The sequence below is a fragment of the Macaca thibetana genome, chromosome 6 (assembly GCF_024542745.1).
Source record: "Macaca thibetana thibetana isolate TM-01 chromosome 6, ASM2454274v1, whole genome shotgun sequence".
NCBI lineage: Eukaryota > Metazoa > Chordata > Mammalia > Primates > Cercopithecidae > Macaca > Macaca thibetana.
In genome coordinates, this window is record NC_065583.1 from 96,606,433 (window position 1) to 96,633,038 (window position 26,606).

The window sequence follows — 26,606 nt, forward strand, 5'->3', positions numbered from 1 at the left end:
TTAATAGTGAAAGGGGGTGGAGCAAGATGGTGGAATAGAAGCCTATACTGTTCATCCCCTCCACGGGAACACCAAACTTTACCAACTATCTGTACAGAGAAAAACATTGTCACAAAGACCAAAAATCAGATGAAAAGTCATAGTACCTGCTTTTAACTTCATATTGCTAGAAGCTGCATTGAGGAGGACAAGAGAGGTATCTTGAATCACTAATGCCAAGCCTCCCCCATTCCCTGGAAGCAGCCCTGTGGAGCAAGAGAGAATCTTTGCACTTTGGGAAAAGAGAACACATAACTATGATGCTTTACATTGAACTAAGTGCTGCCCTGTCACAGGGAAGAATGAAGTCATGCTGGGCTCAGACCGTGCCCACATGGAGGGGACATCTGGACCAGCCCTAGGCAGAAGGGAATCGTCCATCCCAGCAGTCAGAACTTTAGTTTCTTGCAAACCTCACAAGTCGAAGTGCTCTGGGGTCTTAGGTTACCCTGAACGGCAGTCTAAGACACAAGGATTGCAATTCCTAGACTGGGCTTAGAGTCAATGAACTATTGTAGCACATGACCTAGGGAGACATCAGTTGGGGTGGCTAAAGAAGTGTTTGTGCCATACCTCATCCAACCTCAGCCAGTGCAGCTCACAGCAACAAAAGTGACCTCTTACTTCTGTTTAAGGAGAGGAGAGCAAAGAGTAAAGAGGAATTTGTCTTACACCTTAAATGCCAGACCAGCCACAGTAGAATAGGGCCCAAGCAGAGTCATGAGGCTCCCATTCCAGGCCCTAACTCTGGGACATTTCTAGACACACTATTGGACAAAAGGGGACCCAGTACCATGAAATACAGGACCATGTCTTGGCAGGACTCATCATCTGCTAAATAAAGAGCCCTTGGGCCCTGAATAACCAGCAGTGATACCTAGGGAATATATGTGAGCCTTGGGCTCTGAGACACGCTGCTTCAGGGGTGACACAGCACATTCTAAGTTGTGGTGGCTATAGTGAAAGACTTCTGTTTGAGAAAAGCAGAGGAAAAAGTAAAGGGAACTTTTTCTTGAACCTTAGGTACCAGTTCAGCCACAGTAGGGTAGAGCAACATGAAGGATCTTATGGTCCCCATGTTCAGGCCTAGGCTCTTGCACAGCATTTCTGAGCCTGCCCTGTGCCACAGGGGAGCCTACTGCCCCCAAAACTGAGTGTAGCCCTGGCAGCAGTCACCACAAGCTTAGGGAAGAGCCCTTGGGCTTTAAGTGAACATTGAAAGTGGCCTGGTGGCACTCTCATGGGCTGCTAGTGGTGGCCACAGGGCGTGGCTCCTCAGCCTATGGAAAGGAGAGGGAAGAGCAGGAAGAACTTCACATTATTTTGTGAGTACTGGCTTAGCCACAGTAGAATAAAACATCAAGCAAAGTGCCAAGGTTTTTGACTCCAAATCCTGGCTCCCAGGCAGCATCTCTGGACTTTCCTGGGGCCTGGGGAAATTTGCTGCACTGATGGGAAGGACCATAGGCAAGACCCAGTGCTATCCTCTCTTCAGATCTGAGACTATGCAGTCCCGGTGGTGGTGGCCACAGGGGTGCATGTATCACCACACTCTCAATTCCACTAGGCTCAGCAAAGAGATAGACTATGTTTGTTTGGGAGAAAGTAAAGTAAATTAATGACAGTCTCTGTCTAGTAATTCAGAGAGTTATTGTAGATCTTATCCAAGACCACCAAGGTGGTATTTATCCGAGTCTGAAAAAACAACAACAACAATAAAAAAAAAACAGCATTAACTAGCTTGGTATGCAAGTTGCTTCAAACACCTGGAAGCCTTTCCAAGAAAGACAGATAAAAACAAGCACAGATTCTGAAAACTACAATAAATACCTAACTCTTCAATGTCCAAGTGTTGCAGGAAGTCAGAGATCCTGAACGGAGGGACTTGCTGAAGCCGTGACAGAAGAACAGAAATTGTGAAGATTTCATGGACATTTATCACTTTCCCAATCAATACTCGTGATTTCCTATGCCTGTGTTTACTTTAATCTCTTAATTCCGTCATCTTCGTAAGTTGAAGATGTATGTCACCTCAGGGCCCTGTGATGATTGTGTTAACTGCACATATTGTGTGTAGAGCATGTGTGTTTGAACAATGTGAAATCTGGGCACCTTAAGAATAGGATAACAGTGATTTTCAGGGAACAAGGGAGATAACCTTAAAGTCTGGCTGCCTGTGGTCCAGGCAGGACAGGCCATATTTCTCTTTTACTGAAAATGGGTAAGAGAAATATCACTGAATTCTTTCCCCAGTAAGGAATATTAATAATTAACAGCCCTGGGAAAAGAATGCATTCCCACGGCAGGGACCCCAAAATGGCCGCCCTGGGAGTGTCTGCCTTATGCAGATGTAGATAGGGATGAAACACCTCCTAGTCTCCTGCAGCTCTCCTAGGCTTGCTAGGATTAGGAAATTCCAGTATGGCAAATTCTAGTCAGACCGGTTCTCTGCTCTTGAACCTTGTTAAGATGTTTATCAATAACAATGCATGCATAGAGGGACATGGAAGTTCATTAGTGATTCCAGTTTCTCCCTGACTTTGTGATCTCACTCTGACTTTCTGCCTTGTGATCTTTTGTTGCCCTTAAATCATGTGAGCTCTGTGACCAACACCCTATTTGTACACTCCCTCCCCTTTGAAAATTGCTAATAAAAACTTGCTGGTTTTATGGCTTAGGGGGCATCAAGGAAACTGCCGACATGTGATGTCTCCCCTGGACACACAGCTTTAAAATTTCTCTCTTTTGTACTCTTTTCCTTTATTTCTCACACCAGCTGACACTTAGGGAAAATAGAAAAGGACCCACGTTGAATTATCGGGGGTGAGTTTGCTCGATATCTGGTGCCCAATGTGGTCTTTTTCCCAAGTGCATGTGGGAACCCGATTCCCTTTGGTAGGTGCAGAGAAATGTCATTGGTTTGGTCCATGTCTGGACTGCAAGTATGGGAAGGGGAAACTATAGGTCACACAGAGTCTAAAAATTATACTTATCTCTTGAATATTAAACTCCAGTTAAAACAGAAAAGGGTTCGAGTGCCCATGGAAAATATGGTCACTCTATTTAGGGCAGTGGTAAAATTCTGTCTTGGTCTCCTGAAAAAGGAACCTTAGATGTAGGCCTGTTAAAACAGGGAAGGGTCCCAGTAACCATAGAAAATATGGTCACTCTCTTCAGGGCGGTGGAAAAATACTGTCCTTGTTTCCTGAAAAAAAGAACCTTAGATACACAACTATGGGATTGCGTTGGTGCAGCATTCTGGAAACTGGTCTCAGCAGGGAATTTTGTTCGCATCACTGTTTAGGGTGATTGGGCCTTGGTACCTCCCATCCTAATACCTCCTCAACTTTCCTCTTCTGCATGGCCTTCATTATCTGATCAGCCTCTCCCTTCGCCTACTCCTCCCCCACCTGTTGAAAATTCAATATCTAACTCCGGTGACTTTGGCTTAACATTACTCCCTGATGATCTTATTTCCTTTCATTAAGAGCCAGTACTCATAGCTCCTGCTGCCCCAAACCACACAGCCCAGGACCATAGATATGGTAATTCTTCCCTCTTCCAACCCTTGCAGCATTTGCCTCCAGGTGTCACCTAATGGCTCTGGGACCAAACTACAATTTACCTGTAATTGTACAGGCCCTCCCCCATCCACTACAGCCCCTCACCCTCCTGTCATTTCAGTTCCTCAACCTGTCACTTTGCCATCCTCCCAGGCTGCTTCTCTGTACCCTTTTTCACACATGGATGCCAGTCATCACCAGTATACCTCTGCCTCTTCTACTTCTCCAGTGCCCCTTTCTCACACTCTCATACTGGTCTGCATCAATATGCACCACTCAGTCTTACCTTTTTAAAAGAATTTAAGGATGCTTGTACTCAGTATGGCCCTACTTCTCCTTATGTTAAAATGGTATTACAAACTTTGTACTGAGGTCGTTTTGCTTCCTTTAGACTGGGACATTATGGCAAAAGCTGTTCTAACCCCATCTCAGCATTTACAATTTCGTACTTGGTGGTCAGAGGAGGCCCGTCTGCAGGTTCGGCTAAATCAGACTAATGGCATTTTAGTTACTCAGGCTCAGCTCACAGGTTCTGATAGTTTCTCTGATATTTATGCCCAATTAAATTTTGATGCTCTTACGACAGAACAAGTAACAAAGATGTGTATGAGAACTTGGGATAAATTACACGCCCCAGGCCAAGCTCCTGTTTCTTTTACTACGGTTAAACAAGGTCACACTCAATTATACTAACTTTTTAGCTAAATTACAAGATGCTGTTGAAAAATCTGTCTCTAATGAGCATGTTCAAGGTATTCTCCTTCGTATGTTAGCTTTTGAAAACACGAACCAGAAGTGTAAAATGGCCATGCATTCTGTCCAATGACAAAATTTACCTGATCATTGGAGGTGTTGCCTGTATATATTAAAGCTTGTCAAGTCATTGGATCAGACACCCACAGAGCTATTCTGTGGGCATGGGCCATGAAGGACATCAACCAAACTGGTCCCACTAATTCTTTTCTTGGAGCCTGCTATAACTGTGGTCAACTTGGTCATACTCGAAAAAATTGTACTGTTAAAAACTTAAAAGCTGCCAAGCAGGCTCAACAAACACAGCCAAATACTGCTGCTACTGTTTGCCCACGTTGTCGCAAAGGTAAACATTGGATGAGTAATTGCCACTCTAGGTATGATATAGATGGAAAACCCCTGCCACAACACCAGGGAAACAGGGAACGGGGCCAGTCCCAGGCCCTGATATCAAATGGGACACTTCAGACTCAGACCAATGTTGTGTCTCTGCTTCAGGTGGTCCCAGCACAACACCCAGAACGAACAAATTTGCCTACAGCCAACCCAAATGGGTCCCAACCTTTCCTTCTGTCTCAGTACAATGCTTGTCCACCTCCACGGTAGGGGGTGGGGCAGTTGATCTTTGTAGTACTGTTCCTCTAAATTTACTACCTAACTCTTTGCCTTTAATTGTCCGCATGGGGTCACTGGCCCTGTACCTCAAGTTTTGGTGGGCCTGGGGTTAGGTACGGCATCCACCTCTGCTAAAGGAATCACCATTCACACTGGTCTCATTAATTCTGATTCCATTGATGAGATTAAATTAATCCTGTCTGCCAGTGTTCCTGTTTCCATTCCAGTCAGTGAGTCAATTGCTCAATTGCTTTTACTACCTAATATCCTGTTAAACAAAGGAGATAAGACACGTGGCCCTGGGATGGATTCTGGCGGTGAAAAGGCCACTTATTGGATTAATGTAATTTCTAAACAAAGGTCCACCTGCACCATACACATTCAAGGAAAAGTTTGAGGGCCTAGTAGATACTGGGGCTGAAATTAATATTCCACATAACTCTTATAGTGCTCCCAGTCAGCATATGATAGAAAACATAGGGTTTGTTCCTGGACTCGGTCTCAGTCAAAAACATGAGAGATTATTAAACCCCTCCCAATTACTGTAAAATAAGACAGGATTGGTTGAGGTTATCCTTTTTAGCTGCCACGCCTCCTGATTCTATCCCTTTACAATTGAAATCTGACACCTATTTGGATTCAGCAGTGGCCGCTCTCTAAAAAGAAAACTGGAGGCTTTTTGTCACGTTGAATTATCAGGGTTGGGTTCCCCAGATACCCAGGCATCAAAGAACATCTACAAGTATCAAAAAAAAAAAAAAAAAAAAAAAAAATCCAGGTAAACGTGACATTACCAAATGAACTCAATAAACCACCAGGGACAAATCTGGGAGAAACAGAGATACATGACCTTTCATGCAGAAAATCCAAAATAGCTCTTTTGAGGAAACCCAAAGAAATTCAAGACAACTCAGGAAACAAATTCAGAATAATATAAGATACATTTAACAAAGAGATTTAAATAGTTTAAAATAATCAAGTGGAAAATTTAAAGTTGAACAATGCAATTGGCATGCTGAAGAATACATCAGATTCTCTTAATAATAGAGCTGACCAAACAGAAGAAAGAATAAGTGAGCTTGAAGACAGGAAATTTGAAAATACAGTCAGAGGAGACAAAGGAAAACAATGAAAAACAATATAAAACGTCCTATGAGATCTAGAAAATATCCTCAAAAGGGCAAATCTGAGAGTTATTGACCTTAAATAAGAAGTAGAGAAAGATATGGGAATAGGAAGTTTATTCAAAGCGATATCAGAGAAATTCCCAAACCTAAAGAAAGATATCAACATTCAAGTGCAAGAAGGTTATAGAACACCAAGCAGAATTAACCCAAAGATTACCTCAGGGAATTTAATAAGCAAACTCCCAAAGGTTAAGTGTAAAGAAAGAATCCTAACAGCAGCAAGAGAAAAGAGACAAGTAGCACACAATGGAGGGGTAATAAGTCTGGCAGCAGACTTTTCAGTGGAAAATTTACAGGCAAGGAGAGGGTGCCATGACTATTTCAAGTGCTGAAGGAAAATAACATTTACCCTAGAATAGTATATCTGTAGAAAATATCCTTAATGCATGAAGGAGAAATAAAGACCTTCCAAGACTACCAAAAGCTGAGGGAATTAACTCATACAAGATCTGTCCTACAAGAAATGATAGAGTCCTTCAATCTGAAGGAAAAGAATATTAATCAACAAGAAGAAATCATGTGAAGGTACACTCACTGTTAATAGTAAGTACACAGAAAAACAGAATAGTATAACACTGTAACGACAGTTTGTAAACTACAGTTATTGTAAATAGAAAGAATAATTGATAAATTAATCAAAAATAATAATTACAACTTTTCAAGACATAGACAGTACAATAAGATATGAAGAGAAACAACACATGTTAAAATGCTAGAGGGGAGAATGTTAAACTGTAGAGTTATTATTAGGTTTCTTTGCATGTTTGTATATGCAGTCAGTGTTAAGTTGTTATCAGTTTAACATATTAGTTTATAAGCCTCATTTGTAAGCCTCATGGTAGAATCAAATCAAAAAACATACAACAGGTACACAAAAAAATAAAAAGCAAGAAATCAAAGCATACCACCCGAGAAAAGTGCCTTCACTAAGAGAAAGACAGGAAGGAAAGAAAGAAGGAAGAGAAGACTGTAAAACTATGAGAAACCAAATAAAGTAGCAGAAGTCCTACTTAACAATAATAACAGTGAATGTAAATGGACTAAACTCTCAAAACAAAGGCATAGATTGGCTGAATTGCTAAAACAGCAAGATTCAGTTATCTGTTGCTACAAGAAATATACTTCACCTGTAAAGACATATATAGATTGAAAATAAACAGATTGAAGAAAGAAAATCTATGCAAAGGAAACCCAAAAAGAGCAGAAGTAGCTAACCTTTTTATCAGAAAAAATAGATCTCAAGAAAAAAAAAACTATAAAAAGAGGCAAAGAAGGTAAATCACCACTTTAATAGTAAAGTGGTCAATTCAGCAAGAGGATATAATGCTGATATATATATAACCAACATAGGAAATGACTGATATATAAAGCAAATATTTTTAGAGCAAAAGAGACAAGAGAGAGCTATATCGCAATACAATAATAGCTGGAGACCTCAACACTCCACTTTCAGCATTGGGCAGATCTCCCAAACAGAAAATCAATAAAGAAACATTAGACTTAATTTGCCCTATAGAACAAATGAACCTAATAAATATTTACAGAACATTTCATCCAAGGCTGCACACATTCTTCTCCTCAGGTCATAAATCATTTTCAAGGACAGATCATATTTTAAGTCAGAAAATAAGTCTTAAAACATTCAAAAAAACTGAAATAATATCAAGTACCTTCTCTGACCAATATAGAATAAAACTAGAATCAACAATGGGTAGTTTTAGAAATTATATAAACACATGCAAATTAAACAATATGGTAATGAATTACAATTATGTCAATGAAGAAATTATCAGTGAAATTGAAAACTGTCTTTAAACAAATGGTAATAGAAACACAATATACCAATACCTATGGGATACAGCAACAGCAGTACTAAGCGTAAACAATTATAGCTATAAATACCTACATCAAAAAAGCAGAAAAACTTCAAACAAATAACTTAATGGTGTAAATTAAATAATTAGAAAACCAAGAGCCAGCTGAACCAAAATTAGGAGAAGAAAATAAATAATAAATATCAGAGCAGAAACAAATAATATGAAATGAAGAAAACAATACAAAACATCAACAAAACAAAAAGTTGGTTTTTGGAAATGTAAACAAAATTGACAAAACTTCAGTCAGACTAAGAAAAAAAGAGTGAAGACCCAAATAAATAAAATCAGGGTTGAAAAAAGAGACGTCTCTACTGATTAACGCAAAAAATTCAAAGGATCATTAGAGGTTACTATGAACAATTACATGCCAATAAATTGGAAAATGTAGAAGAAATAGATAAACTCCTAGACCCATACAACCTACCAAGACTGAACCAGGAATAACTCCAAAGCCCAAACAGTCCAATAAGAAGTAAAAGTATCAAAACCATAATAAAAATGATCCACTAAAGAAAAGCCTAGGACCTGATGGCTTTGCCACTGAGTTCTCCCCAGCCCGATATTTTAAAAACCAATACCAATGCTACTCAAACTATTCCAAAAAATAGGAGAGGAGGAAATACTTACAAACTCATTCTATGAGACCTGCATTACCCTGATACAAAAACCAGAGAAAGACACATCAAGAAAGAAAACCACAGGCCAATATCTCTGATGTATATTGATGCAAAAATTCTCAACAAAATAGTAGTAAAACAAATTCAAAAATACACTAAAAATATCATTTATCATGACCAAGTGGGATTTATCCTAAGAATGCAAGGAGGGTTCAACATATGCAAATTAATCTATGTGATACATCATTGCAACAGAATAAAGAACAAAAACCATATGATAATTTCAATTGATGCTGAAAGAGCATTTTTAAAATTCAACAATCTTTCTAATAAAAATATTTTTTAAAAGACGGGATAGAAGGAACACACCTCAACACAATGAAAGCCACATATGACAGAACCATAGCTGGTATCATATTGAATGGGAAAAAAATGAAAGTCTTCCTTCAAGATCTGTAACATGACAAGGATGTCCACTTTCACCACTGTTATTCAACATAGTACTAGAAGTCCTGGCTAGAGCAATTAGTGAAGAGAAAGTAATAAAGAGCATCCAAATTGAAAAAGAAGGAGTCAAATTATCCTTTTTTGCAAATTATATGATCATATATTTGAAAAAAACCTAAAGACTCCACCAAAAAAAAATTAGAAGTGAAAGACAAATTCAGTAAAGTTGAAGGATACAAAATTCACATAAAAATCAATAGCATTTAGGCCAAGCACAATGGCTCATGCCTGTAATCCCAGCACTTTGGGAGGCCGAAGCAGGCGGATCACGAGGTCAGGAGATCAAGACCCTCCTGGCTAACACGGTGAAACCCCATCTCTACTAAAAATACAAAAAATTAGCCAGGCATGATGGTGAGAGCCTGTAGTCCCAGCTACTCGGGAGGCTGAGGCAGGATAATAGTGTGAACCCAGGAGGTGGAGCTTGCAGTGAGCCAAGATTGCGCCACTGCACTCCAGCCTGGGTGACAGAGTGAGACGTCATCAAATAATAACAATAATAATAATAATAATAATAATAATAGCATTTCTATAATTTTTATATACCAAAAGGGAACAATATAAAAATAAAGGAACAAACAAAATTCTATTTACAATAGTCACACATAAAATTAGATACCTGGGAATTAGCTTAACCAAAGAAGTGAAAAATCTCTACAATGAAAATGATAAAACACTAATGAAACAAATTGAAGGATACACCCAAAAATGGAAGGATATTCCATGTTCATGAATTAGAAGAATCAATATTGTTAAAATGTTCATACTAGTCAGAGCAATCTGCAGATTCAATGCAATCCCTATCAAAATACCAATGCCATTCTTCACCAAAATAGAAAAAACCTCCTAAAATTTATATAGACTCACACACGACCTGGAATAGCTAAAGCTATCACAAGCAAAAAGAACAAAACTGAAAAATTCACATTACTTGACTTCATATTATACTGCAGAGCTATAGGAACCAAAATAGCATGATACTGGCAGAGAAACAGACACATAGACCGATGTAACATAATAGAGAACCTAGAAACAAATTCACACACCTAGAGTGAAATCATTTTTAACAAGGTGCCAAGAATGTACACCAGGGAAAATATAGTCTCTTCAATAAACGGTGCTGAGAAAACTGGATATCCATATGCAGAAGAATGAAACTAGACCTTTACCTCTCACCATCTACAAAAGTCAAATAAAAATGGATTGAAGACATAAATCTAAAATCTCAAACTATGAAACTACTGAAATAAAACATTGAGGAAATTCTCCAAGACATTCAACTGGGCAAAGATATCCTGAGTAATACCCTACAGAAGAAAGCATCTGCACAGAAAAGGAAACAATCATGGAAGTAAAGAGACAACCCACAAAATGAGAGAAAATATTTGCAAACTACCCACTGACAGGGATTAATAACCAGAACATATAAGGAGCTCAAAACAATCCTACGAGAAAACATTTAATAATCCAATCAAAATATGGGTAAAAGATTTAAATAGACTTTTCTCAAAAGAAGACATACAAATGGCAAACAGACATATAAAAAGGTGCTCAACATCATCGATCATTAGAAAAATACATATCAAAACTAAAATGAGGTATCATTTTACCCCAGTTAAAATAGCTTATATCCCAACAATGGGCAATTTCAAATGCCAGGAGGATGTGGGGAAAAGGATACCCCCATACACTTTTTGTTAGAAGTTAGCTTATTAGAACCACTATGGAGAAGAATTTGCAGGTTCTTCCAAAAACTAAAAATAGAGCTTCCATATGATCTAGCAATCCCACTGCTAGGTTTTTATCCAAAAGAAAGGAAATCAGTATGTTGAAAAGACATTTGCAATCCTGTTTGTTGCAGAACTCTTCACAATAGCCAAAATTTGTAAGCAATCTAAGTATCCATCAACAGATGAATAGATAAAGACAATGTGGTGCATGTACACAGTGGAGTACTATTCAGACATAGGAAAGAATGTGAGTCTGTCATTTGCAACAACACAGAGGGAACTGGAGGTCAACATTTTAAGTGAAATAAGCCAGGCACAGAAAGACAAATATCACATGTTCTTACCTATTTGTGGTGTCTAAAATTCACAAAATTTGAACTCATGGAGATAGAGAATAGAACAGAGGCTGGGAATGGTAGTTGGGCGGGGTGGGGGTGGGGGTGATAGGGATGGCTAATGGTTACAAAAAAACAGAAAGAGTTAATAAGACCCTGTATTTGATAGCATGTCAAGGAGCTTTAGTCAATAATAATTTTATTGTATATTTTAAAATAACTAAACAAGTTTAGTTGGATTGTTTGTAGCTCAAAGAATAAATGCTTGGTGGGAGGAATACCTAATTTTCCATGATTTGATTATTATGCATTGCATGCCACTATCAAAGTATCTCATGTACCCCACAAATATATACAGCTACTGTGTACACACAAAAAGTAAAAATTAAAGTAAATTTTAAAAAGAATCGAATGTGCAAATTTACTTCAAAAAAACTATTTTGTTAATACTGCATTATGTGTTCTAAGTAAAATTCTAAAAACAAGAATAGAACATTAAATAAATCCACAAATGTAACTCATTGTTAAATTAGGAAATTATTATTTCTGTTCATAAAGGTTTATTTGTAAAGATAAATTTTTTGCTAAACTATAAAATCAACATGACAGTAGAATTTTTTTAAATTACTGTAAGTATTTTGCTTTCTTTTCTAAACAAGTATTCACTCCTAGTTTAATCATTTGCCCCATGACTTGATATTACAGTAAGTTTGCTAGTTAGTATTTTGCATGTCATGTCCATCAGTTATTGTATGATACTACTACTGGTTTCTGAGTATGCCCTTTATTAATTTGTTTGTTTAACAATATTTGAGTATCTGATAACACGTAAAAAAGCATATTTGAAAAAGTCCAGATATTTCCCACTAAGAGAGTCACTAAATATGAATTTTCAGTAAGAAGCATTCTTTTACCCACTAAGACCAAAGTTAAATATTCTTAGTCCTTCAGTGTAAAAAAGGACTAAAAATTTTTAAAAATTAAAAAAACATTCTTCTATCACCTATTTTTAAAGAATAACATTAACCTAGAAAAAGGCAAGGCATACAGTAATGACTGCTGGAAAAATATTGACTGAAACAATGGCTGAAACCCTAAAAAACATCCATTTGTTTATAGCTCAAAATATAAACCTGGGGATTCTGTTACTAACCATTTTGTATTTATAAATATTCCAGGGTACATACAGAGTAGAATTCATATCTCAAAGCCACCAAAATTTTGCTCTTAATGATATTAGAGATTAGATAAAAATTATGACCACAGCACATTCATTTCACAAAAAGAAATATAGTCACCATGATTCACAAAATGTTTTGATTCAGATAAAATTGATAGGACAATAATTTATGGACATTTACATGAGCAGTTTTGTTAAAAATTGTTATGAAGTATGAGAATAAAAGGAAAAAGCATATGCAAACTAATTTCTAGTAATTTTTGGAAGCATAGTGAAAAAGGAAAAACTTTATTCTCTTAAATGTTGATTATTTGATTTTGGTGATAGATATTCCACAGTCATTGGGAGTAATTCTATCTCAAAAATGTAACTGGATTAAGACTTGCTAATATATGAGTTAATTTTTAAACAATTCGTATGGCTTTTAAACAATTCCTAAACATAATTTGATATGCTTCTGCCATAAGGTTTTCATTGGAAAAAGTAATTTGACAACAATAATAATTTAAAAAGCATAGAATAATTGTAATAATAATGGCCACCTTTTTTTGACCCATTCTAACTTCAGAAACTGTAATAAGAACATTATATGTATAATTTCAAAAGAAACTTCTACATTAAATTTTGTGTACTCTACATACTTTATAAATGAGGAAAACTGGAGTGTAGAGAGAGCAAAATCACCCAACTAGTAAGAACTATAATTGTGATATAAGCAATGTATGGTTTGAAGAATGAATCTGAGTAGGAACAGCACTATGGTGAAGTGATAATGTTATGGATCTACCTAGTGAAGTGGGAAAAAAAGTACAAAAGCTCTATTGTATATCCAAAATATATCTTAAATCTATGTTATTTACTATCAAAATTGTTTTCAGAAATTATTCTGTAAAATTTACTTAGAATTTTACAGAAGTTGTGATTTACCATTTACCTTCATAATTACCTAGTATTAGGACTAAAAATTTGGTATGGGTATGAATTCAGGCACTTAGATGTTATTATGTTTATAATATTTTATACACTGATGCTCTATTAAAGTATAACTTAAATAACATGGATGAGCAATACCTTGTTTTGATTCTAGTACTTATTATTTTTTCACAAATTTTGAATTATTTTACATATGACTACTCCTTCATCATAGCCTTTTTTTTATGAATTTTACTCCTACTATTTTAATATTTATCTAGGATCAGGGAATTTAATTAGAACTAAAAAAAATTCATATAAATGTGCTCATAACCTCAAAATAGGTGGAAATTGATATTAGTTGAAGAAAGTAATGTAAAGAAAGAATACATGACTATGCTCAATTTATTAGAAATCATGTAAAATTTCTGTTTGTATTCCAAACCCTACCTAACCTATTACTAGAGGGCTACTGCTTTAATAACACTTTAGACTGAAGCTAATACTTTATTCAATGTTTCCTGATTTTTTTAGCCATATTTACATAACAGAAATACCATTAACATTACTCCTTAGTTTTCTGTAAAAGTCATATTTGCAATATATTATATGGTTGCTTACTAAACTCACGTCTCCCATTCTTGTAGGTAATGAATTAAATTTTGTGTGGGATCATATAATTCAATGTTTCAACAATCAATTTGCTAGCAGTTTTAATATATTCATATCAAAATACGCAACATCGCATTGAATCTTTGCCAGTTTTGTTCAGTAATGTATGAAAAGTGTATAGAAGAAAGTATGAAATAGAGTGAGAACTCAATAAATATTTGTTGAATAATTGAGTTTTATCTTCTTTTTAAAATTCATTTAACATTTGCTATTTTATTTATTTAATAATATTTTTCAGCATCCATTTGTTAACCCAACATTTTGTTAATCACTGAATATGTTACTGGAAAGGGGTCCCATTCCAGATCCCAAAAGAGGGTTCTTGAATCTAGTGCAATAAAGAGTTCAGGGCAGTCCATGGAGCAAAGCAAAAGCAAGTTTATTAAGAAAGTAAAGTGGTGAAAGAGTAACTACTCCATAGACCGAGTAGGACATTCCCAAAAGTAAGAGGAGAAATGAGTTCACCCTAGGTACAGTGCTAGTTTATATACAGGATTTTTTAAAAAAAAGAAGATGATCATGGTGAGATGTGTTCTGCAACAAAGAATTGTGATAAAGGATTAATTTTCTTAATTACTATATTTTGTAAGAATCAATATTATTATTTTTAAAGTGAAATTAGGAATCCTTCTGTTCTTAAGATATTGGGATATCAAGGCACTCCTAATTCTGGGTCTATTTAGTTATCAGTCTGTTCTCTTAACTGTAAATATCTACAGGTTATGGATACCTAATTTTCTGGGAAGGCAACCCAGCAACTTCCATCCTTACTTTTCCCAGCTCTCACCTAAGACAGAGTTGCTCTGGTTCAAATGTCTCTGACATATTTGCCCCCACACTTTACAAGAGGACAGTTAATCCTAAGAGTTGCAGAGGGACAAAGATCCATCTTCTGCAACTTCCTCATGCTAAACAGGGGTGATGATATTGATGCCTAACTATTAGAGTTTCTTGTATTTAGGATAGAGAGGAGCTCAGTCAGAAATGCCGTCGGTATGGTGAGGGACATTCATAACTCTAGAGTTATGATATCTGGAAGGTGATATCTGGAAGATTAATAAGTGTTCAATATAAGAAAATATTCAGTAAGCTTACCCTGGATTCCTACGCAAAGAGTACAACAAGAATATATTCTACAACAGTAAGTCAAAATAAGGAAAATTATCCCAAGTAAACTAAATAAGAAGGTTTTTCATGAACTGGGCAACTGTTGGAAACAAGCTGATATGGGGTTGTTAGCTGATTCCAGTATATGCTCAGAATTAGAATACTGATCTGGATTTTTACATTACCCATCCCTCTTGTTTCCTCTGAGCTGCAGTCAGAGATCACTGGTTGGTTCACAGGAATAAGCAAGGTCAGCCTAAATTGCAGGAAAAACTCAAAACCACTGATGAAACTAGAATCTAGTTTCTAGTTTCTGGTGTACCATAGTTCTTAAAAGATAATTTCTTCTCTCTCCAGTTTCCCACTTTTACTAAAGACAAATCACGGTAAGACTGATTTCCTTTATTATACTTGACCTGATTATTTGTATTGATATAAAATGCAGCAAGAATAATTATTTGCCACATAGGCTTCTTTTAATTGGCTTTGATGGAACTTTTGTTCTGTAAGGAATCTCAGATAAGACTTTGTTTAAAGCCAAGCCCAGCCATCCGTTTGGACCTTCAAATACTGATATGAGTTGGGTAAATTCCTCTCATTTTAATGTCCCAAGATAACTTGGGGCTCCTGGGCCACAGGTCAGGATCTGTGTACAGGGAGTGTGTAGACATAGTATGAGGCCAGTTTCCCAAGGGGCTTTTATTGGCTCTACAAGTCAAACTTGATTCCTTAAAGCAAGGCATGCCATTCCAGTTAAAGCCTTGGTAAAGTAACCAACTTCTCCAATTGTTTCCTTTTACAAAAGCAAACAGGTTCTTATTCCACTTATTCTAATAACTGTATTGCCATAAACAAGAACACTCACAAATAGTTTCTAAATTTTAGAGAAATCAGGTAGACAGAAGCAAATATGATTCAAATTTTGTTCACAGGAGTATATTTTACTCAGTTGTTAAAAACTGTAAATAGCTTAAAAGAGAAGTTTCCTTGACTCTGAAAACAATACAAAGGATCAGTAAAGTTTTAAGTAAAAAGTTGAAAAAGATTACTTCAGACTTCTATTAGTTTAGTCCATGCAGTTAACTCGTGTTCTGCTTAATATTCATGAACATTTCAGCTTTTCTTGAGAGTCCTGAAAATGTTTTCCTTTATTCTAGTGTCACAATCTCCAAAGTTATCAGAAAATCTGCATTTAAGAACATCTGTCAAAGTCCTATAGCTGATTATAAACTACCTTTTAAAGAGGATCAAAACAAAACAATTGTCTGTGGAAGACAAAAAGTCTTAGGACAGCCACTATTAAAGCCACAAGTGACAAGGAAATTTAGGTTACCTCTGTGGCATAGAATTATTTTATGTAATAATTATAGTTATTAATAACATACACTTAGTTATTAGGTCAGGAGTGCATTGTTGTAATTTGCCTTTTGATACTGGAATACATTCTTAAATGTGGTTATGTTATATATAATTTTAATTGGCATTTCTCTCTGTTTTTGTTAATGATTTATTAGTTGCTGTTTATTTTATGTTCATTTTAGACAATGGAAATAACGTCAGACAAAAAGTAAATTCAGGTAATTTTCTTTCTTTCTTGTTTTTTTTTTTTTGTTTGTTTGTTTGTTTGTTTGTTTGTTTGTTTTTTGGTGACATGGAGTCTCACTGTCACCGAACCTGCAGTGCAATGGCATGATCTCAGCTCACTGAAAACTCTGTCTCCCGGGTTCAAGCAATTCTCCAGCCTCAGCCTTCTGAGTAGCTGGGACTAAAGGCACCTGCCACCACTCCTGGCTAATTTTTGTATTTTTAGTAGAGACAGGGTTTCATCATGTTACAAGGCTGGTCTCGAACCCCTGACCTCAAATGATCCAATCACCTCGGCCTCTCAAAGTGCTGGGATTACAGGTGTGAGCCACCATGCTCAGCCTAGAGTGATTTTCTTATTCATGTTCAAAATGGGTTATAGAGCAGCAGAGATAACTTGCAACACCAATAATGCATTTGGTCCAGGAATTGCTAATGAATGTGCAGTGCAGTGGTGGTTCAAGAAGTTTTGAAACGAGACAAGGGTCTTGAAGATGAGGAGCATAAATGGCTGGCCATCAGAAGTTGACAACAACCAATTGAGTGCAATCATCAAAGGTGACCCTCTTACAACTACATGAGAAGTTGCTAAAGAACTCAACATTGACCATTCTACAATTGTTCCATATTTGAAGAACACTAGAAAGGTGAAAAAGCTTGATAAGTGAGTGCCTCACGAGCGGAGCAAAAATTTTTTAAAAACACATTGTTTTGAAGTGTCATCTTTTCTTATTTTATACAACAACAATAAACTATTTCTCAATCAGATTGGGACTTGTAACAAAAAGTGGATTTTATACAACAACCAGTGACAACCATCTCAGTAACTGAACTGGGAAGTAGCCCCAAAGCACTTCCCAAAGCCAAGTTTGCACCAAAAAAAGGTCATGGTCGTGTCTGGTGGTCTGTTGCTGGTCTGATCCATTAGAGCTTTCTGAGTCCGAGAGAAACCATTACCTCTGAGAAGTATGCTCAATAAATTGATGAGATATACCCAAAACTACAATGTGTGCAGCCAGCACTGGTTAGCAGAAAGGTTCCAGTGCTTTTCCATGACAATGCCCGACTGCATGTCATGCAACCAACACTTCAAAAGTTGAATGAATTGGGCTACAAAGTTTTGTCTCATCTGTCATATTCACCTAGCCCCTTGCTACCTATCACTTCTTCAAGCATCTCAACAACTTTTTGCAGGGAAAACACTTCCACCACCATAGAATGCAGAAAATGCTTTCTAAGAGTTTGTTGAATCCCAAAGCATAGATTTTTATGCTATAGAAATAAACAACTTATTTCTCATTGGCAAAAATGTGTTCATTATAATGGTTCCTATTTTGATTAATAAAGATGTGTATGAGCCTAGTTACAATGATTTAAAATTCAGGGTCCAAAACCACAGTTACTTTTTCACTAACCTAATATATCAGAATTATAGGAGTTTTACATAATTTTGGAATGCATACCAATAACACATTTATACAAATACAGCCCAAAGAAAGCCTAACACCATTTCATGTTTGACAATGATTTCTGTATGACTTTTATATCAAATAAGCCAATTTCACCATTGCATTAGTTTATTGTTAATGTTAACCCCAATTCTTAATAAAACCTTACAGACAAATCTATCCAATTTTAATGTCTGATCATATGGTAAGATTCTTCTAAATCTTTTATAACCCTTTACAATTTTTGTTAAAGGGCAGCTGAGTGCTCAAACAAAAACCTGTTGTGCTTTTATTTCAATGTTCAATATATGGAAAAAAATGAATAATACCCGTTTAATTTTAGCCAGTACATTAACACACAGAATTTCCCTTACAAGATTAATTTTTAACAAATATTGAAACTTTTAGCTTTATACCATTTAACTTAAAACAATCCTTTAACCCTCTAAATTCGCAAAAAAAATCCATATTCCCATGATGTTTTATAATCTTTTACCAAAAACACATTTCATTTTCCTTACACACCTTGCATTTGAAACTGTTTCTTTAGTAAGTCTCAATTACATGTTACAATGTTAACTCTTAGCAACTTTTACTGTTGATGAAAAACACGTTTTGTAAGCAACTGTAATTTTGTACCAGTTGTGGAGCCTAGGACATCAGACAGAAGTGCAGATAAGGGCTTTCTCCAGCATAACTATGGGGCATGGCTCTACTTATGTTCCCAGGCCTCATTTAGAATCTAATGCTCTAAATTAGATAAATTAAACATTTTTTTTTTTCAAAAGTCAAAGTAGCTGTTTATGACCTAAACGCATTTAGCAAGCCTAATATCTGATCTGCATAATTTAGACTAAAGGTTTACATTTTCGAAGGTATTTTTATTGTACTAATAATCTTTAAAACTGTGTTTATTTCTTAAAGATTACTAAAGTCACATAAACTAAAAGGCATTACACCTTTTACTTTCCTGACAAAATATTTGATTTAAGCTCTTATTATTTTAAATCAATTAATTAAAGCTCTTTCATCTCTCTCTCTCACACACACACACACACACACACACACACACACACACACACACATAAATACACAGACAGAAGAAGATCCAGTACTTGTAAGACTTTTCTTTTTCCAGTTTCTTAATTGGATTCCTGGCTTCAGGGTAGAGCCCTTGGAGGAACAGGACCAGGAATGTATGCAGTTTCTACAGACTAATAAGCAGGTGCGCTGAAAGGCAAAACAGATCCCCAAAATTAAGGGTCCCAATTTTATGTTAGATCCTAGATCTCCAAAAGAGGGAATCAGCCCTTCCCCATGGGTGTCTTATCTCTCAGTGGGGGATGGGGACATCTCCATACTTCCTAGGTAGCCAAGAGTATGCTTCTCTGATCCAAACATGCAAAAAGCTGGATATCCCTACCAACTGCCATTAGCCATCTCCAAAAGTATACTTCCTACCTAGTTGCTACACACTAAAGCTCTCCCATAATGTGAAGTAATTTCTGATACCCGTAAAGTCAAACACATCAGATAATGCAATGCAAAACAGAAAGAGCCTTAGATTTTGAGAGGGATTTATTCACTTTTAATTCCTGAGGTTTCATGAGGAAAATAGAGGTGTTTCCCAAAATAGGGTCTGCGGTGCCTCCTTGGTTTTTCCCAAGAAGTTCCAGGCCATTAGTACTTGATATCTACTTTTAATTAAGCTGACATTTAACTATAGTACTTTTTTAAAAGTCCTTTTAAATTTCTTATTACCAAACTTTAGCCAGGCTAAACAGCCAATATTTCTGGCTCAGAGAAAAGAAAATTCAAGATGGTTCATGAAGGGAAAGAGAAAATCAACAAATGGTAAAAGTCATGCAGATATCAACCAGAAAGTACTCATTCCCTAAACCTGGACTGAACCCAGACCACCATTGTAAAGTGGCAAAGCTTCAGCTATGAGCTACAGCACTGGACAGTCCCCATTGCTCTTCCCAGAAGGAGTCTAGAGGAGCCAATTTTGAGCTTGCAATGGCTTTTAACTGCTCGAGATAAATTTTAAAGCTAACTATGACATGAACCTCAAAATTCCTGTCCACTGGATGGTAGAAACAAAGAGAAAGTGCTGCCACGTGCTTCCAAGGTCAATCTCCTGAGGAAATTTTTCAACATGTGGTCTCTGGGCAAGATGGTCACCTTGAGCAACAAAAAAGATAATAAAGGGAAAGGAGAGAAAGGGAGAAAAGCATCACCTGTGGTAGGGTGGGGACAGTGAAATGATCAGGGAAGCCAGAAAAAGACTCACCCATCCCAGCAACACTGAATCAGAAGTTCAGGTGGTCACTTGTCAGTCATGAAGGGATCTTTTCCAACAGTCCCACCGGCTCTTAAGTGACCCCTTTTGGGAAGAAAAATCTCCCCATGTCCCATCATCCTGTACATGCCTAGCCCTGTCACCCACAGCCGTCAGCAAAAAGTGCAAGAAAGAGTAATCCAAAGAGAATAGTAGTTAACATTCCATAGTGCCAAACCCATTCTTAGGCCAGAGGAACTTTGCTGAGAAGGGTGACCTCGAACCCCCTAAATCTGAGGAAGACCTCTAACCTTTCTAAGTTGGACCTGCAACCCAAGTTCAGTTAAGCACCCTTGCCTTTCATTGAGAGGAGGCTTTAACCCATTCTGTCTTAGCAGAGACTCTAATTCCTCCAAATTGAGCCCCTAACCCAGCCCCATCCTTTACTCGGGTATATTCGCCCCACTTACCCGACGTCAGCCAATTGGTACACACAGATTTTCCTTTGGGTTGGGGGTCTCTTCAGTATCATTTCTTAAGGATTCACCAGAAAGATATTACCAGAAAGGGATCCTGATCTAGACCCCAGGAGAGGGTTATTGAATCTTACAAAATAAAGAATTCAGTGTGAGTCTACACTGCAAAGCAAAAGCAAGTTTATTAAGAAAGTAAAGTGGTGAAAGAATAGCTACGCCATAGACAGAGTAGCGCATTCCCCAAAGTAACAGAAGGATCGTGTTCAACATAGGTACAATGCTTGTTTATATATAGAATTAAAAAAAAAAAAAGAGATTATGGGAAGATGTGCTCTGCTATAAGGATTGTGATAAAGGATTAATTTGCTTAACTACTGTAAAAATTGATGTTATTATCTTTAAAGCAAAATTAGAAATGCTTCTGTTCTTAAGATATCAAGATATCAGGAGACTTCTAAGTCTGAGTCCGCTTAGTTATCAATCTGTTCCCTTAATCATAAACATCTAGAAGCTAGGAATACCTAACTTTCTGGGAATGCAGACCAGCAAGTCCCCTCCTCATTTTCCCTAGCCCTCACCCAAGATGGAGTCACTCTGGTTCGAATTCCTCTGACAAATACAAGAGGTATTTGAAAATATAAATTTTACCAAAACATATGTCCTTGTTCAGATATTTTATTGTATTCATTAGGTACACTATGATAAGGAGGTTTTGGGGCCTAAAGAGTCCAAAACGTTTACTTCATTTGACTATAGTAATCTCTTCACATTCCATTGTTGCTGATCTGTGAAATCACATGATGCAATTACAAAGAGAGTAAACTATTTAAAGTTTTATTTCTCAAAAATATTACATATTCAATAACAAAGTGCTCTTGATAGAATTTCATCTATCTATAATGGTAAGCTTCTGCCTATAATGTTTCATATTCACAAAGCATCTTAATTTATTGTGTCCCTGTAGTTTGTCTGATCCCTCAAAGAAAGAAGAGATTTTTAATAAGAAGCTGTGATAAACTCAAGCCATTAATGTCATACATTATTTAGCCCCAATTATTATAATGGTATCCTCGAGATTTCTTTGCTCATTATTTTTATGCATGCTTAAAAATAGCTGTACTATCTTGTTCTCTTGTCAGATCCACAGAGCTATGCAAAGTTGGCCTGAGTGTGTACTTGGCAGGCAGTCTTCAAGACCTGCAGAGAGTCTCCTGGTGATTCAGTGGGTGGCAAGCTCTCTTCTGACTCAGGCTCTAATGGAAGTACTTCTCAAGAGTAGTCAGACCATGTTTGCTTTTCCCAGCAAAAAGATTATTGTTAACAATAATATATTACATAGTTTCAAATAGCTAGAAAGAAGATACTGAATGTTCCCAATACAAATAAATAATAAATGTTTCAGATGATGGATATGCTAATTATCTTGATTTTATCACTATACAATTATATGTATTACATTACTATTATCTCATAAATATGTACAATTATTATGTGTCAATCAAAAAGAAAGAAAAATCAGTCACATTATCATCTCTTCCTGGTTCAGAATGCTGAAGTGTGAATGGTGTGCCATTAGATAAGCTAGTTCCAGATAGCTATGTGTAATAGAGTTAAAAATAAGTATGGCATTCAGTTCTATGCCTGTTTTTTCCAGAAAGGTGAACACAATGATGAAACAGGAAAACTAAGAATAAAAGGCATTTTCTTTCAAGGAGAGACAGTTGCATCTGACTCAGTTATTTATCAAAAAATAGATATAGAAACAGTCATGAAAGGGAGTAGCATTTTGAATTTGGGGTTGAGTTAGGCATATGTTTATGACCTAATGCCAAGCTCTGTGAGTCTCTGCTTCATTTATCAACATGGGTCTTAGAAAGATAATGAGATATATATTCATTATAAAACACTGTAGGAAAAAAGAAATATTTTGTGACTAATGTTTCTTTCAAACCGACTAAACTTTTAACGGGCTTTTTTCTAGTTTCTCTGCACTGACCTACCTCTTCTGAGAGCAGTTACTTTCAAAAAATAGTAGTTGTAAATTTTTCTTTTCCACCATTGAGATGTAAATAATTTTTAAAGCCTCTAGCCAGTTTCACAACCCAGGACTGTCTCTCTCAAGGGCCTGGGGGCCATCCCTTTGAAATGTAATTATCAAGGAAGGTTGGTCTCTCTCTACCAGTCTGTGGAAGAGGAGAGGAATCTAACTTCCGTGGTTGCTTTACTCCATGTTGTAAAATTACCTCCTTTCATGAAGATAAGAGAAAATGTACTTTTCCTTTGGGTAAGGCCAATTAGCAAACACAGACAACCTACATTACAACCAACCCACATTACAACTCTTAAAAACTCTCCTGCCCTTTCTTTCAGCGAAATTGAGTTTAGATGGTATTCTGGTTCTTTCTTCTTCTTCTTCTTCTTTTTTTTTTTTTTTCTTCTTCACTTGTGTTACTTTGCCTGGTTCAATTTTTACTCTGAAACATGCTAGCAGAATTTCAATGTGCTTACCATACAAAACACAGCATTGACCTTTAAGAGTCATTATTATTTGCTGAAAAATGACCCAAAAGCTGAGTAAAATATTAATACGGCTTAAAATAAAGGTAGGTCCTTTATCAGCAAATCTCACTTAACACAGTGTGATTCACATAGCTCTAGCTCTGCACACTGAAGCTGAAAGAAATGGCTTCTTTTAATGACACACTTCATCCTAGTAACGTTTACTCATTTTTTATCATTAAATTCTCTTCCTGCCAAAAAAGCCTCCAGAAGCAACACTAAAATATCATTAATTAAAAGTTAAAAAGTAATAAAATTGCAAGATAAAATCCATCCATAACAAGAAGTAAGCATTAACAGGAGAATAAAATCCTAGAGAGAGAGTATAGATCAGACAAACTCTCTCAAATAGGATTTCTTCTTTATGAAGACATTTTAATAGTTATCATATTCTTATTTATTATGCTGTGATAATCCTAAAATACATTTAATTTTTTAAGTTTTAGAACAACTTAAGCTTATGTTTCTATAATGCATATGACATAGTTAAAAAATGTAAACACCTGTAGATATTTTAAATAAACACATACAACATATTCACACACACATATGCACGTATGCATGATTGCAAACTTGCTTCTACTTTTTCTTTTCTACAGTATCTAAACTGAATCTTTTTGGTAATGCATAACAGATTGAGGTTTCTATATAGTAGTAAAAATAGGTTGCAAAATTTATTGCTTAAAAACACATTTAATTATTTCAATATTATATCAGACTAGTTAACAAAAAAAGAAGAGTTTCTCAATTATAAGGTATATTGTTTATTTACAGTAGAAAAAGTAAGTGTTTCTGGCCTTTTGAAATTCATGCTATACAATGGTCCAATGGAGAGACCAATTTTGCTTAATCAAAATGTAGCTACTTAAGTAGCATCCAGATAAATATAAGTAAAATGTGTACACTTAAGTGAATTCATTGAGTGTGACCAATTCTTTTCAACACATATCTGACAGTCATGTTTCTCCTCATTGAGTGTGGTAGGTACAATATCATTTAGGAACTCTCTAATTCATTAAATCATATTGACTAACATCAACAATGTATACATTGTATGCATTTTTGTAGTTTTACAATCTCAGAGCAAAAAAATAAAAAAACTTTGAATACATGACGAATTTGATACAGTTGGTGAAATAAAAGTCTCAGTAAGCAATTTGACCATGCAAACTAACAAATTCTCTCTATTCTACTTCCAGCTATACCCCAACACACAAATACATACACATGCTTGCCCCCCACCCATGGACTCAAAATGTACTTTTCTGAATGCTAAAGGATATATAAACAATGCTCCAGCTAAGAGTATTATGAAATGTGACAATTGAGATATCTTTCTTAAAAAAAAAAAAAAAAAGTCAAGGATACAAAAAACTTTCATTTGTTTTTATTTGCAAATATTTAACTGGCCAATTAGGTGCCAAAGTGCCCTTTAAATGATTTGAAAGATGTCCATAACTTTGAAGCAAACCCAAAGAAAATCTCTACACCTAAGCCTCACTGCTATAACTTAAGAAGTTTCCTAAAATAAAAATAATAAATTCCTATTTTTGGTTTTTATACAAATTGAACCTATACCAAACAAAATAACTTTATTTTGTAATATGATCATGATAACAATAGCTTCAAGGGACAAATATTTCATTTAATTAATTATGTGGCCTTATTTGGAGAGATGAGGCAACAATAGACATTGATTGAGGATGAGAGGAACCTCAACAACAATTGATTGCCATTGTCATGAAGACTACATCTGAAATTCCTGAGAAACTATGGGGATTAAAGATGCCCATAATATCAGCACCTTAATTATGAAATTCAGTGTAGCACTAACTAAAAACAGGATCCCTGAAGTAAGAATAACCTGGGTTTGAGTACAGATTCACTATGAGCTCTGTAATTTAAGCTCAGTCATTTGACAATTTTACAGCTTAGTACCTTCAATAGCACGATAGTATAATAGTTAACGTATAGGTTTGCAGTAAGGAATACATAAGATAGTGCATAAAATGTACTTTTGTGCATCACCTGGAATAAACTAAGACACAATAAATATGAGCTGGAACTATTAAAATCATCCTCTCTAGTAATTTATACAAAACCACACAATCTTTCGTTTATATATTTTTTTAAATATAAACCTACCAGGTTTAAATTTGTATCACATTTTTTCAGTTAATTATATTTCATTTTTACTTTATGTAATATTTGCATCATTCACTTTTAAATTTATCATTCCATATAGGAAAAAAGTGCTTCTTGACTATCCATTACATTCTGATATTCTGGTAGTGATTGGGGAATAAAATAATGAGCAGAATCCACACGATCTCTGCTCTCATAGAACAGACAATTTAGTATAAAAGGCAAACACAGATACAAAATTCTTACAAACAGCTACAATATTGCAGCTGTGGCAAGGACCCTCAAAAAGAGTCAAAGGTGGTGTGGTCTGTCCTAATAAGAAAAGTAATGTGGAGCTTCCACTACAAAATCATGCTGAAGGGAGAGCTGAAAGATGAATAGGAATTGTCTAGGTTAAAGTGACAAAACAAATCACCTCAGCATAATCCCTAGTGGCAGAGAATATGAGCATATACAGTTATTTGTTTCTTTGATTTAAATCCAAGAACAATAAGGGGATTTTATTAGACTTTTGTTTTAAAAAGATCTTGCAGTTGTATGTGGAGAATAGATCTGTAGGCACTGACATATTAAAAGACCAGTTCGAAAGCTGTTACAATCGTCCAAATGAGATGATATCATAGTTGGGCTAAGTCAGAAAACTGGGAGAAAGGTGTATGGGTCTGAGAAATACTTAGTAGATAACACTAATCAATATGGCAATGGATTGGATGTTGGAGAGGCTAGGGGGTGGGGCAAGATGAAAATGTAACACCAAGGTTTTGCAAACTTGTGAATGATGGTGCCATTTTTTGAAGTAAACAACACTTGGTAAGGATCAGATTTGTTCACTTCCATCAAGTTGAGTCAGAACTTGCCCTGAAATATATAAGAAATGTCAAGTAGCATGTTACTATGATCTTTATGGTGATAATTTTTAATTACTGCATTTTGTTCCATTGATTGTATATACTACATTTTGTTTACAATTAAGAAATGCTGAACAATTAAACTCTGTTAATTTTTTCATTAAAATAAAT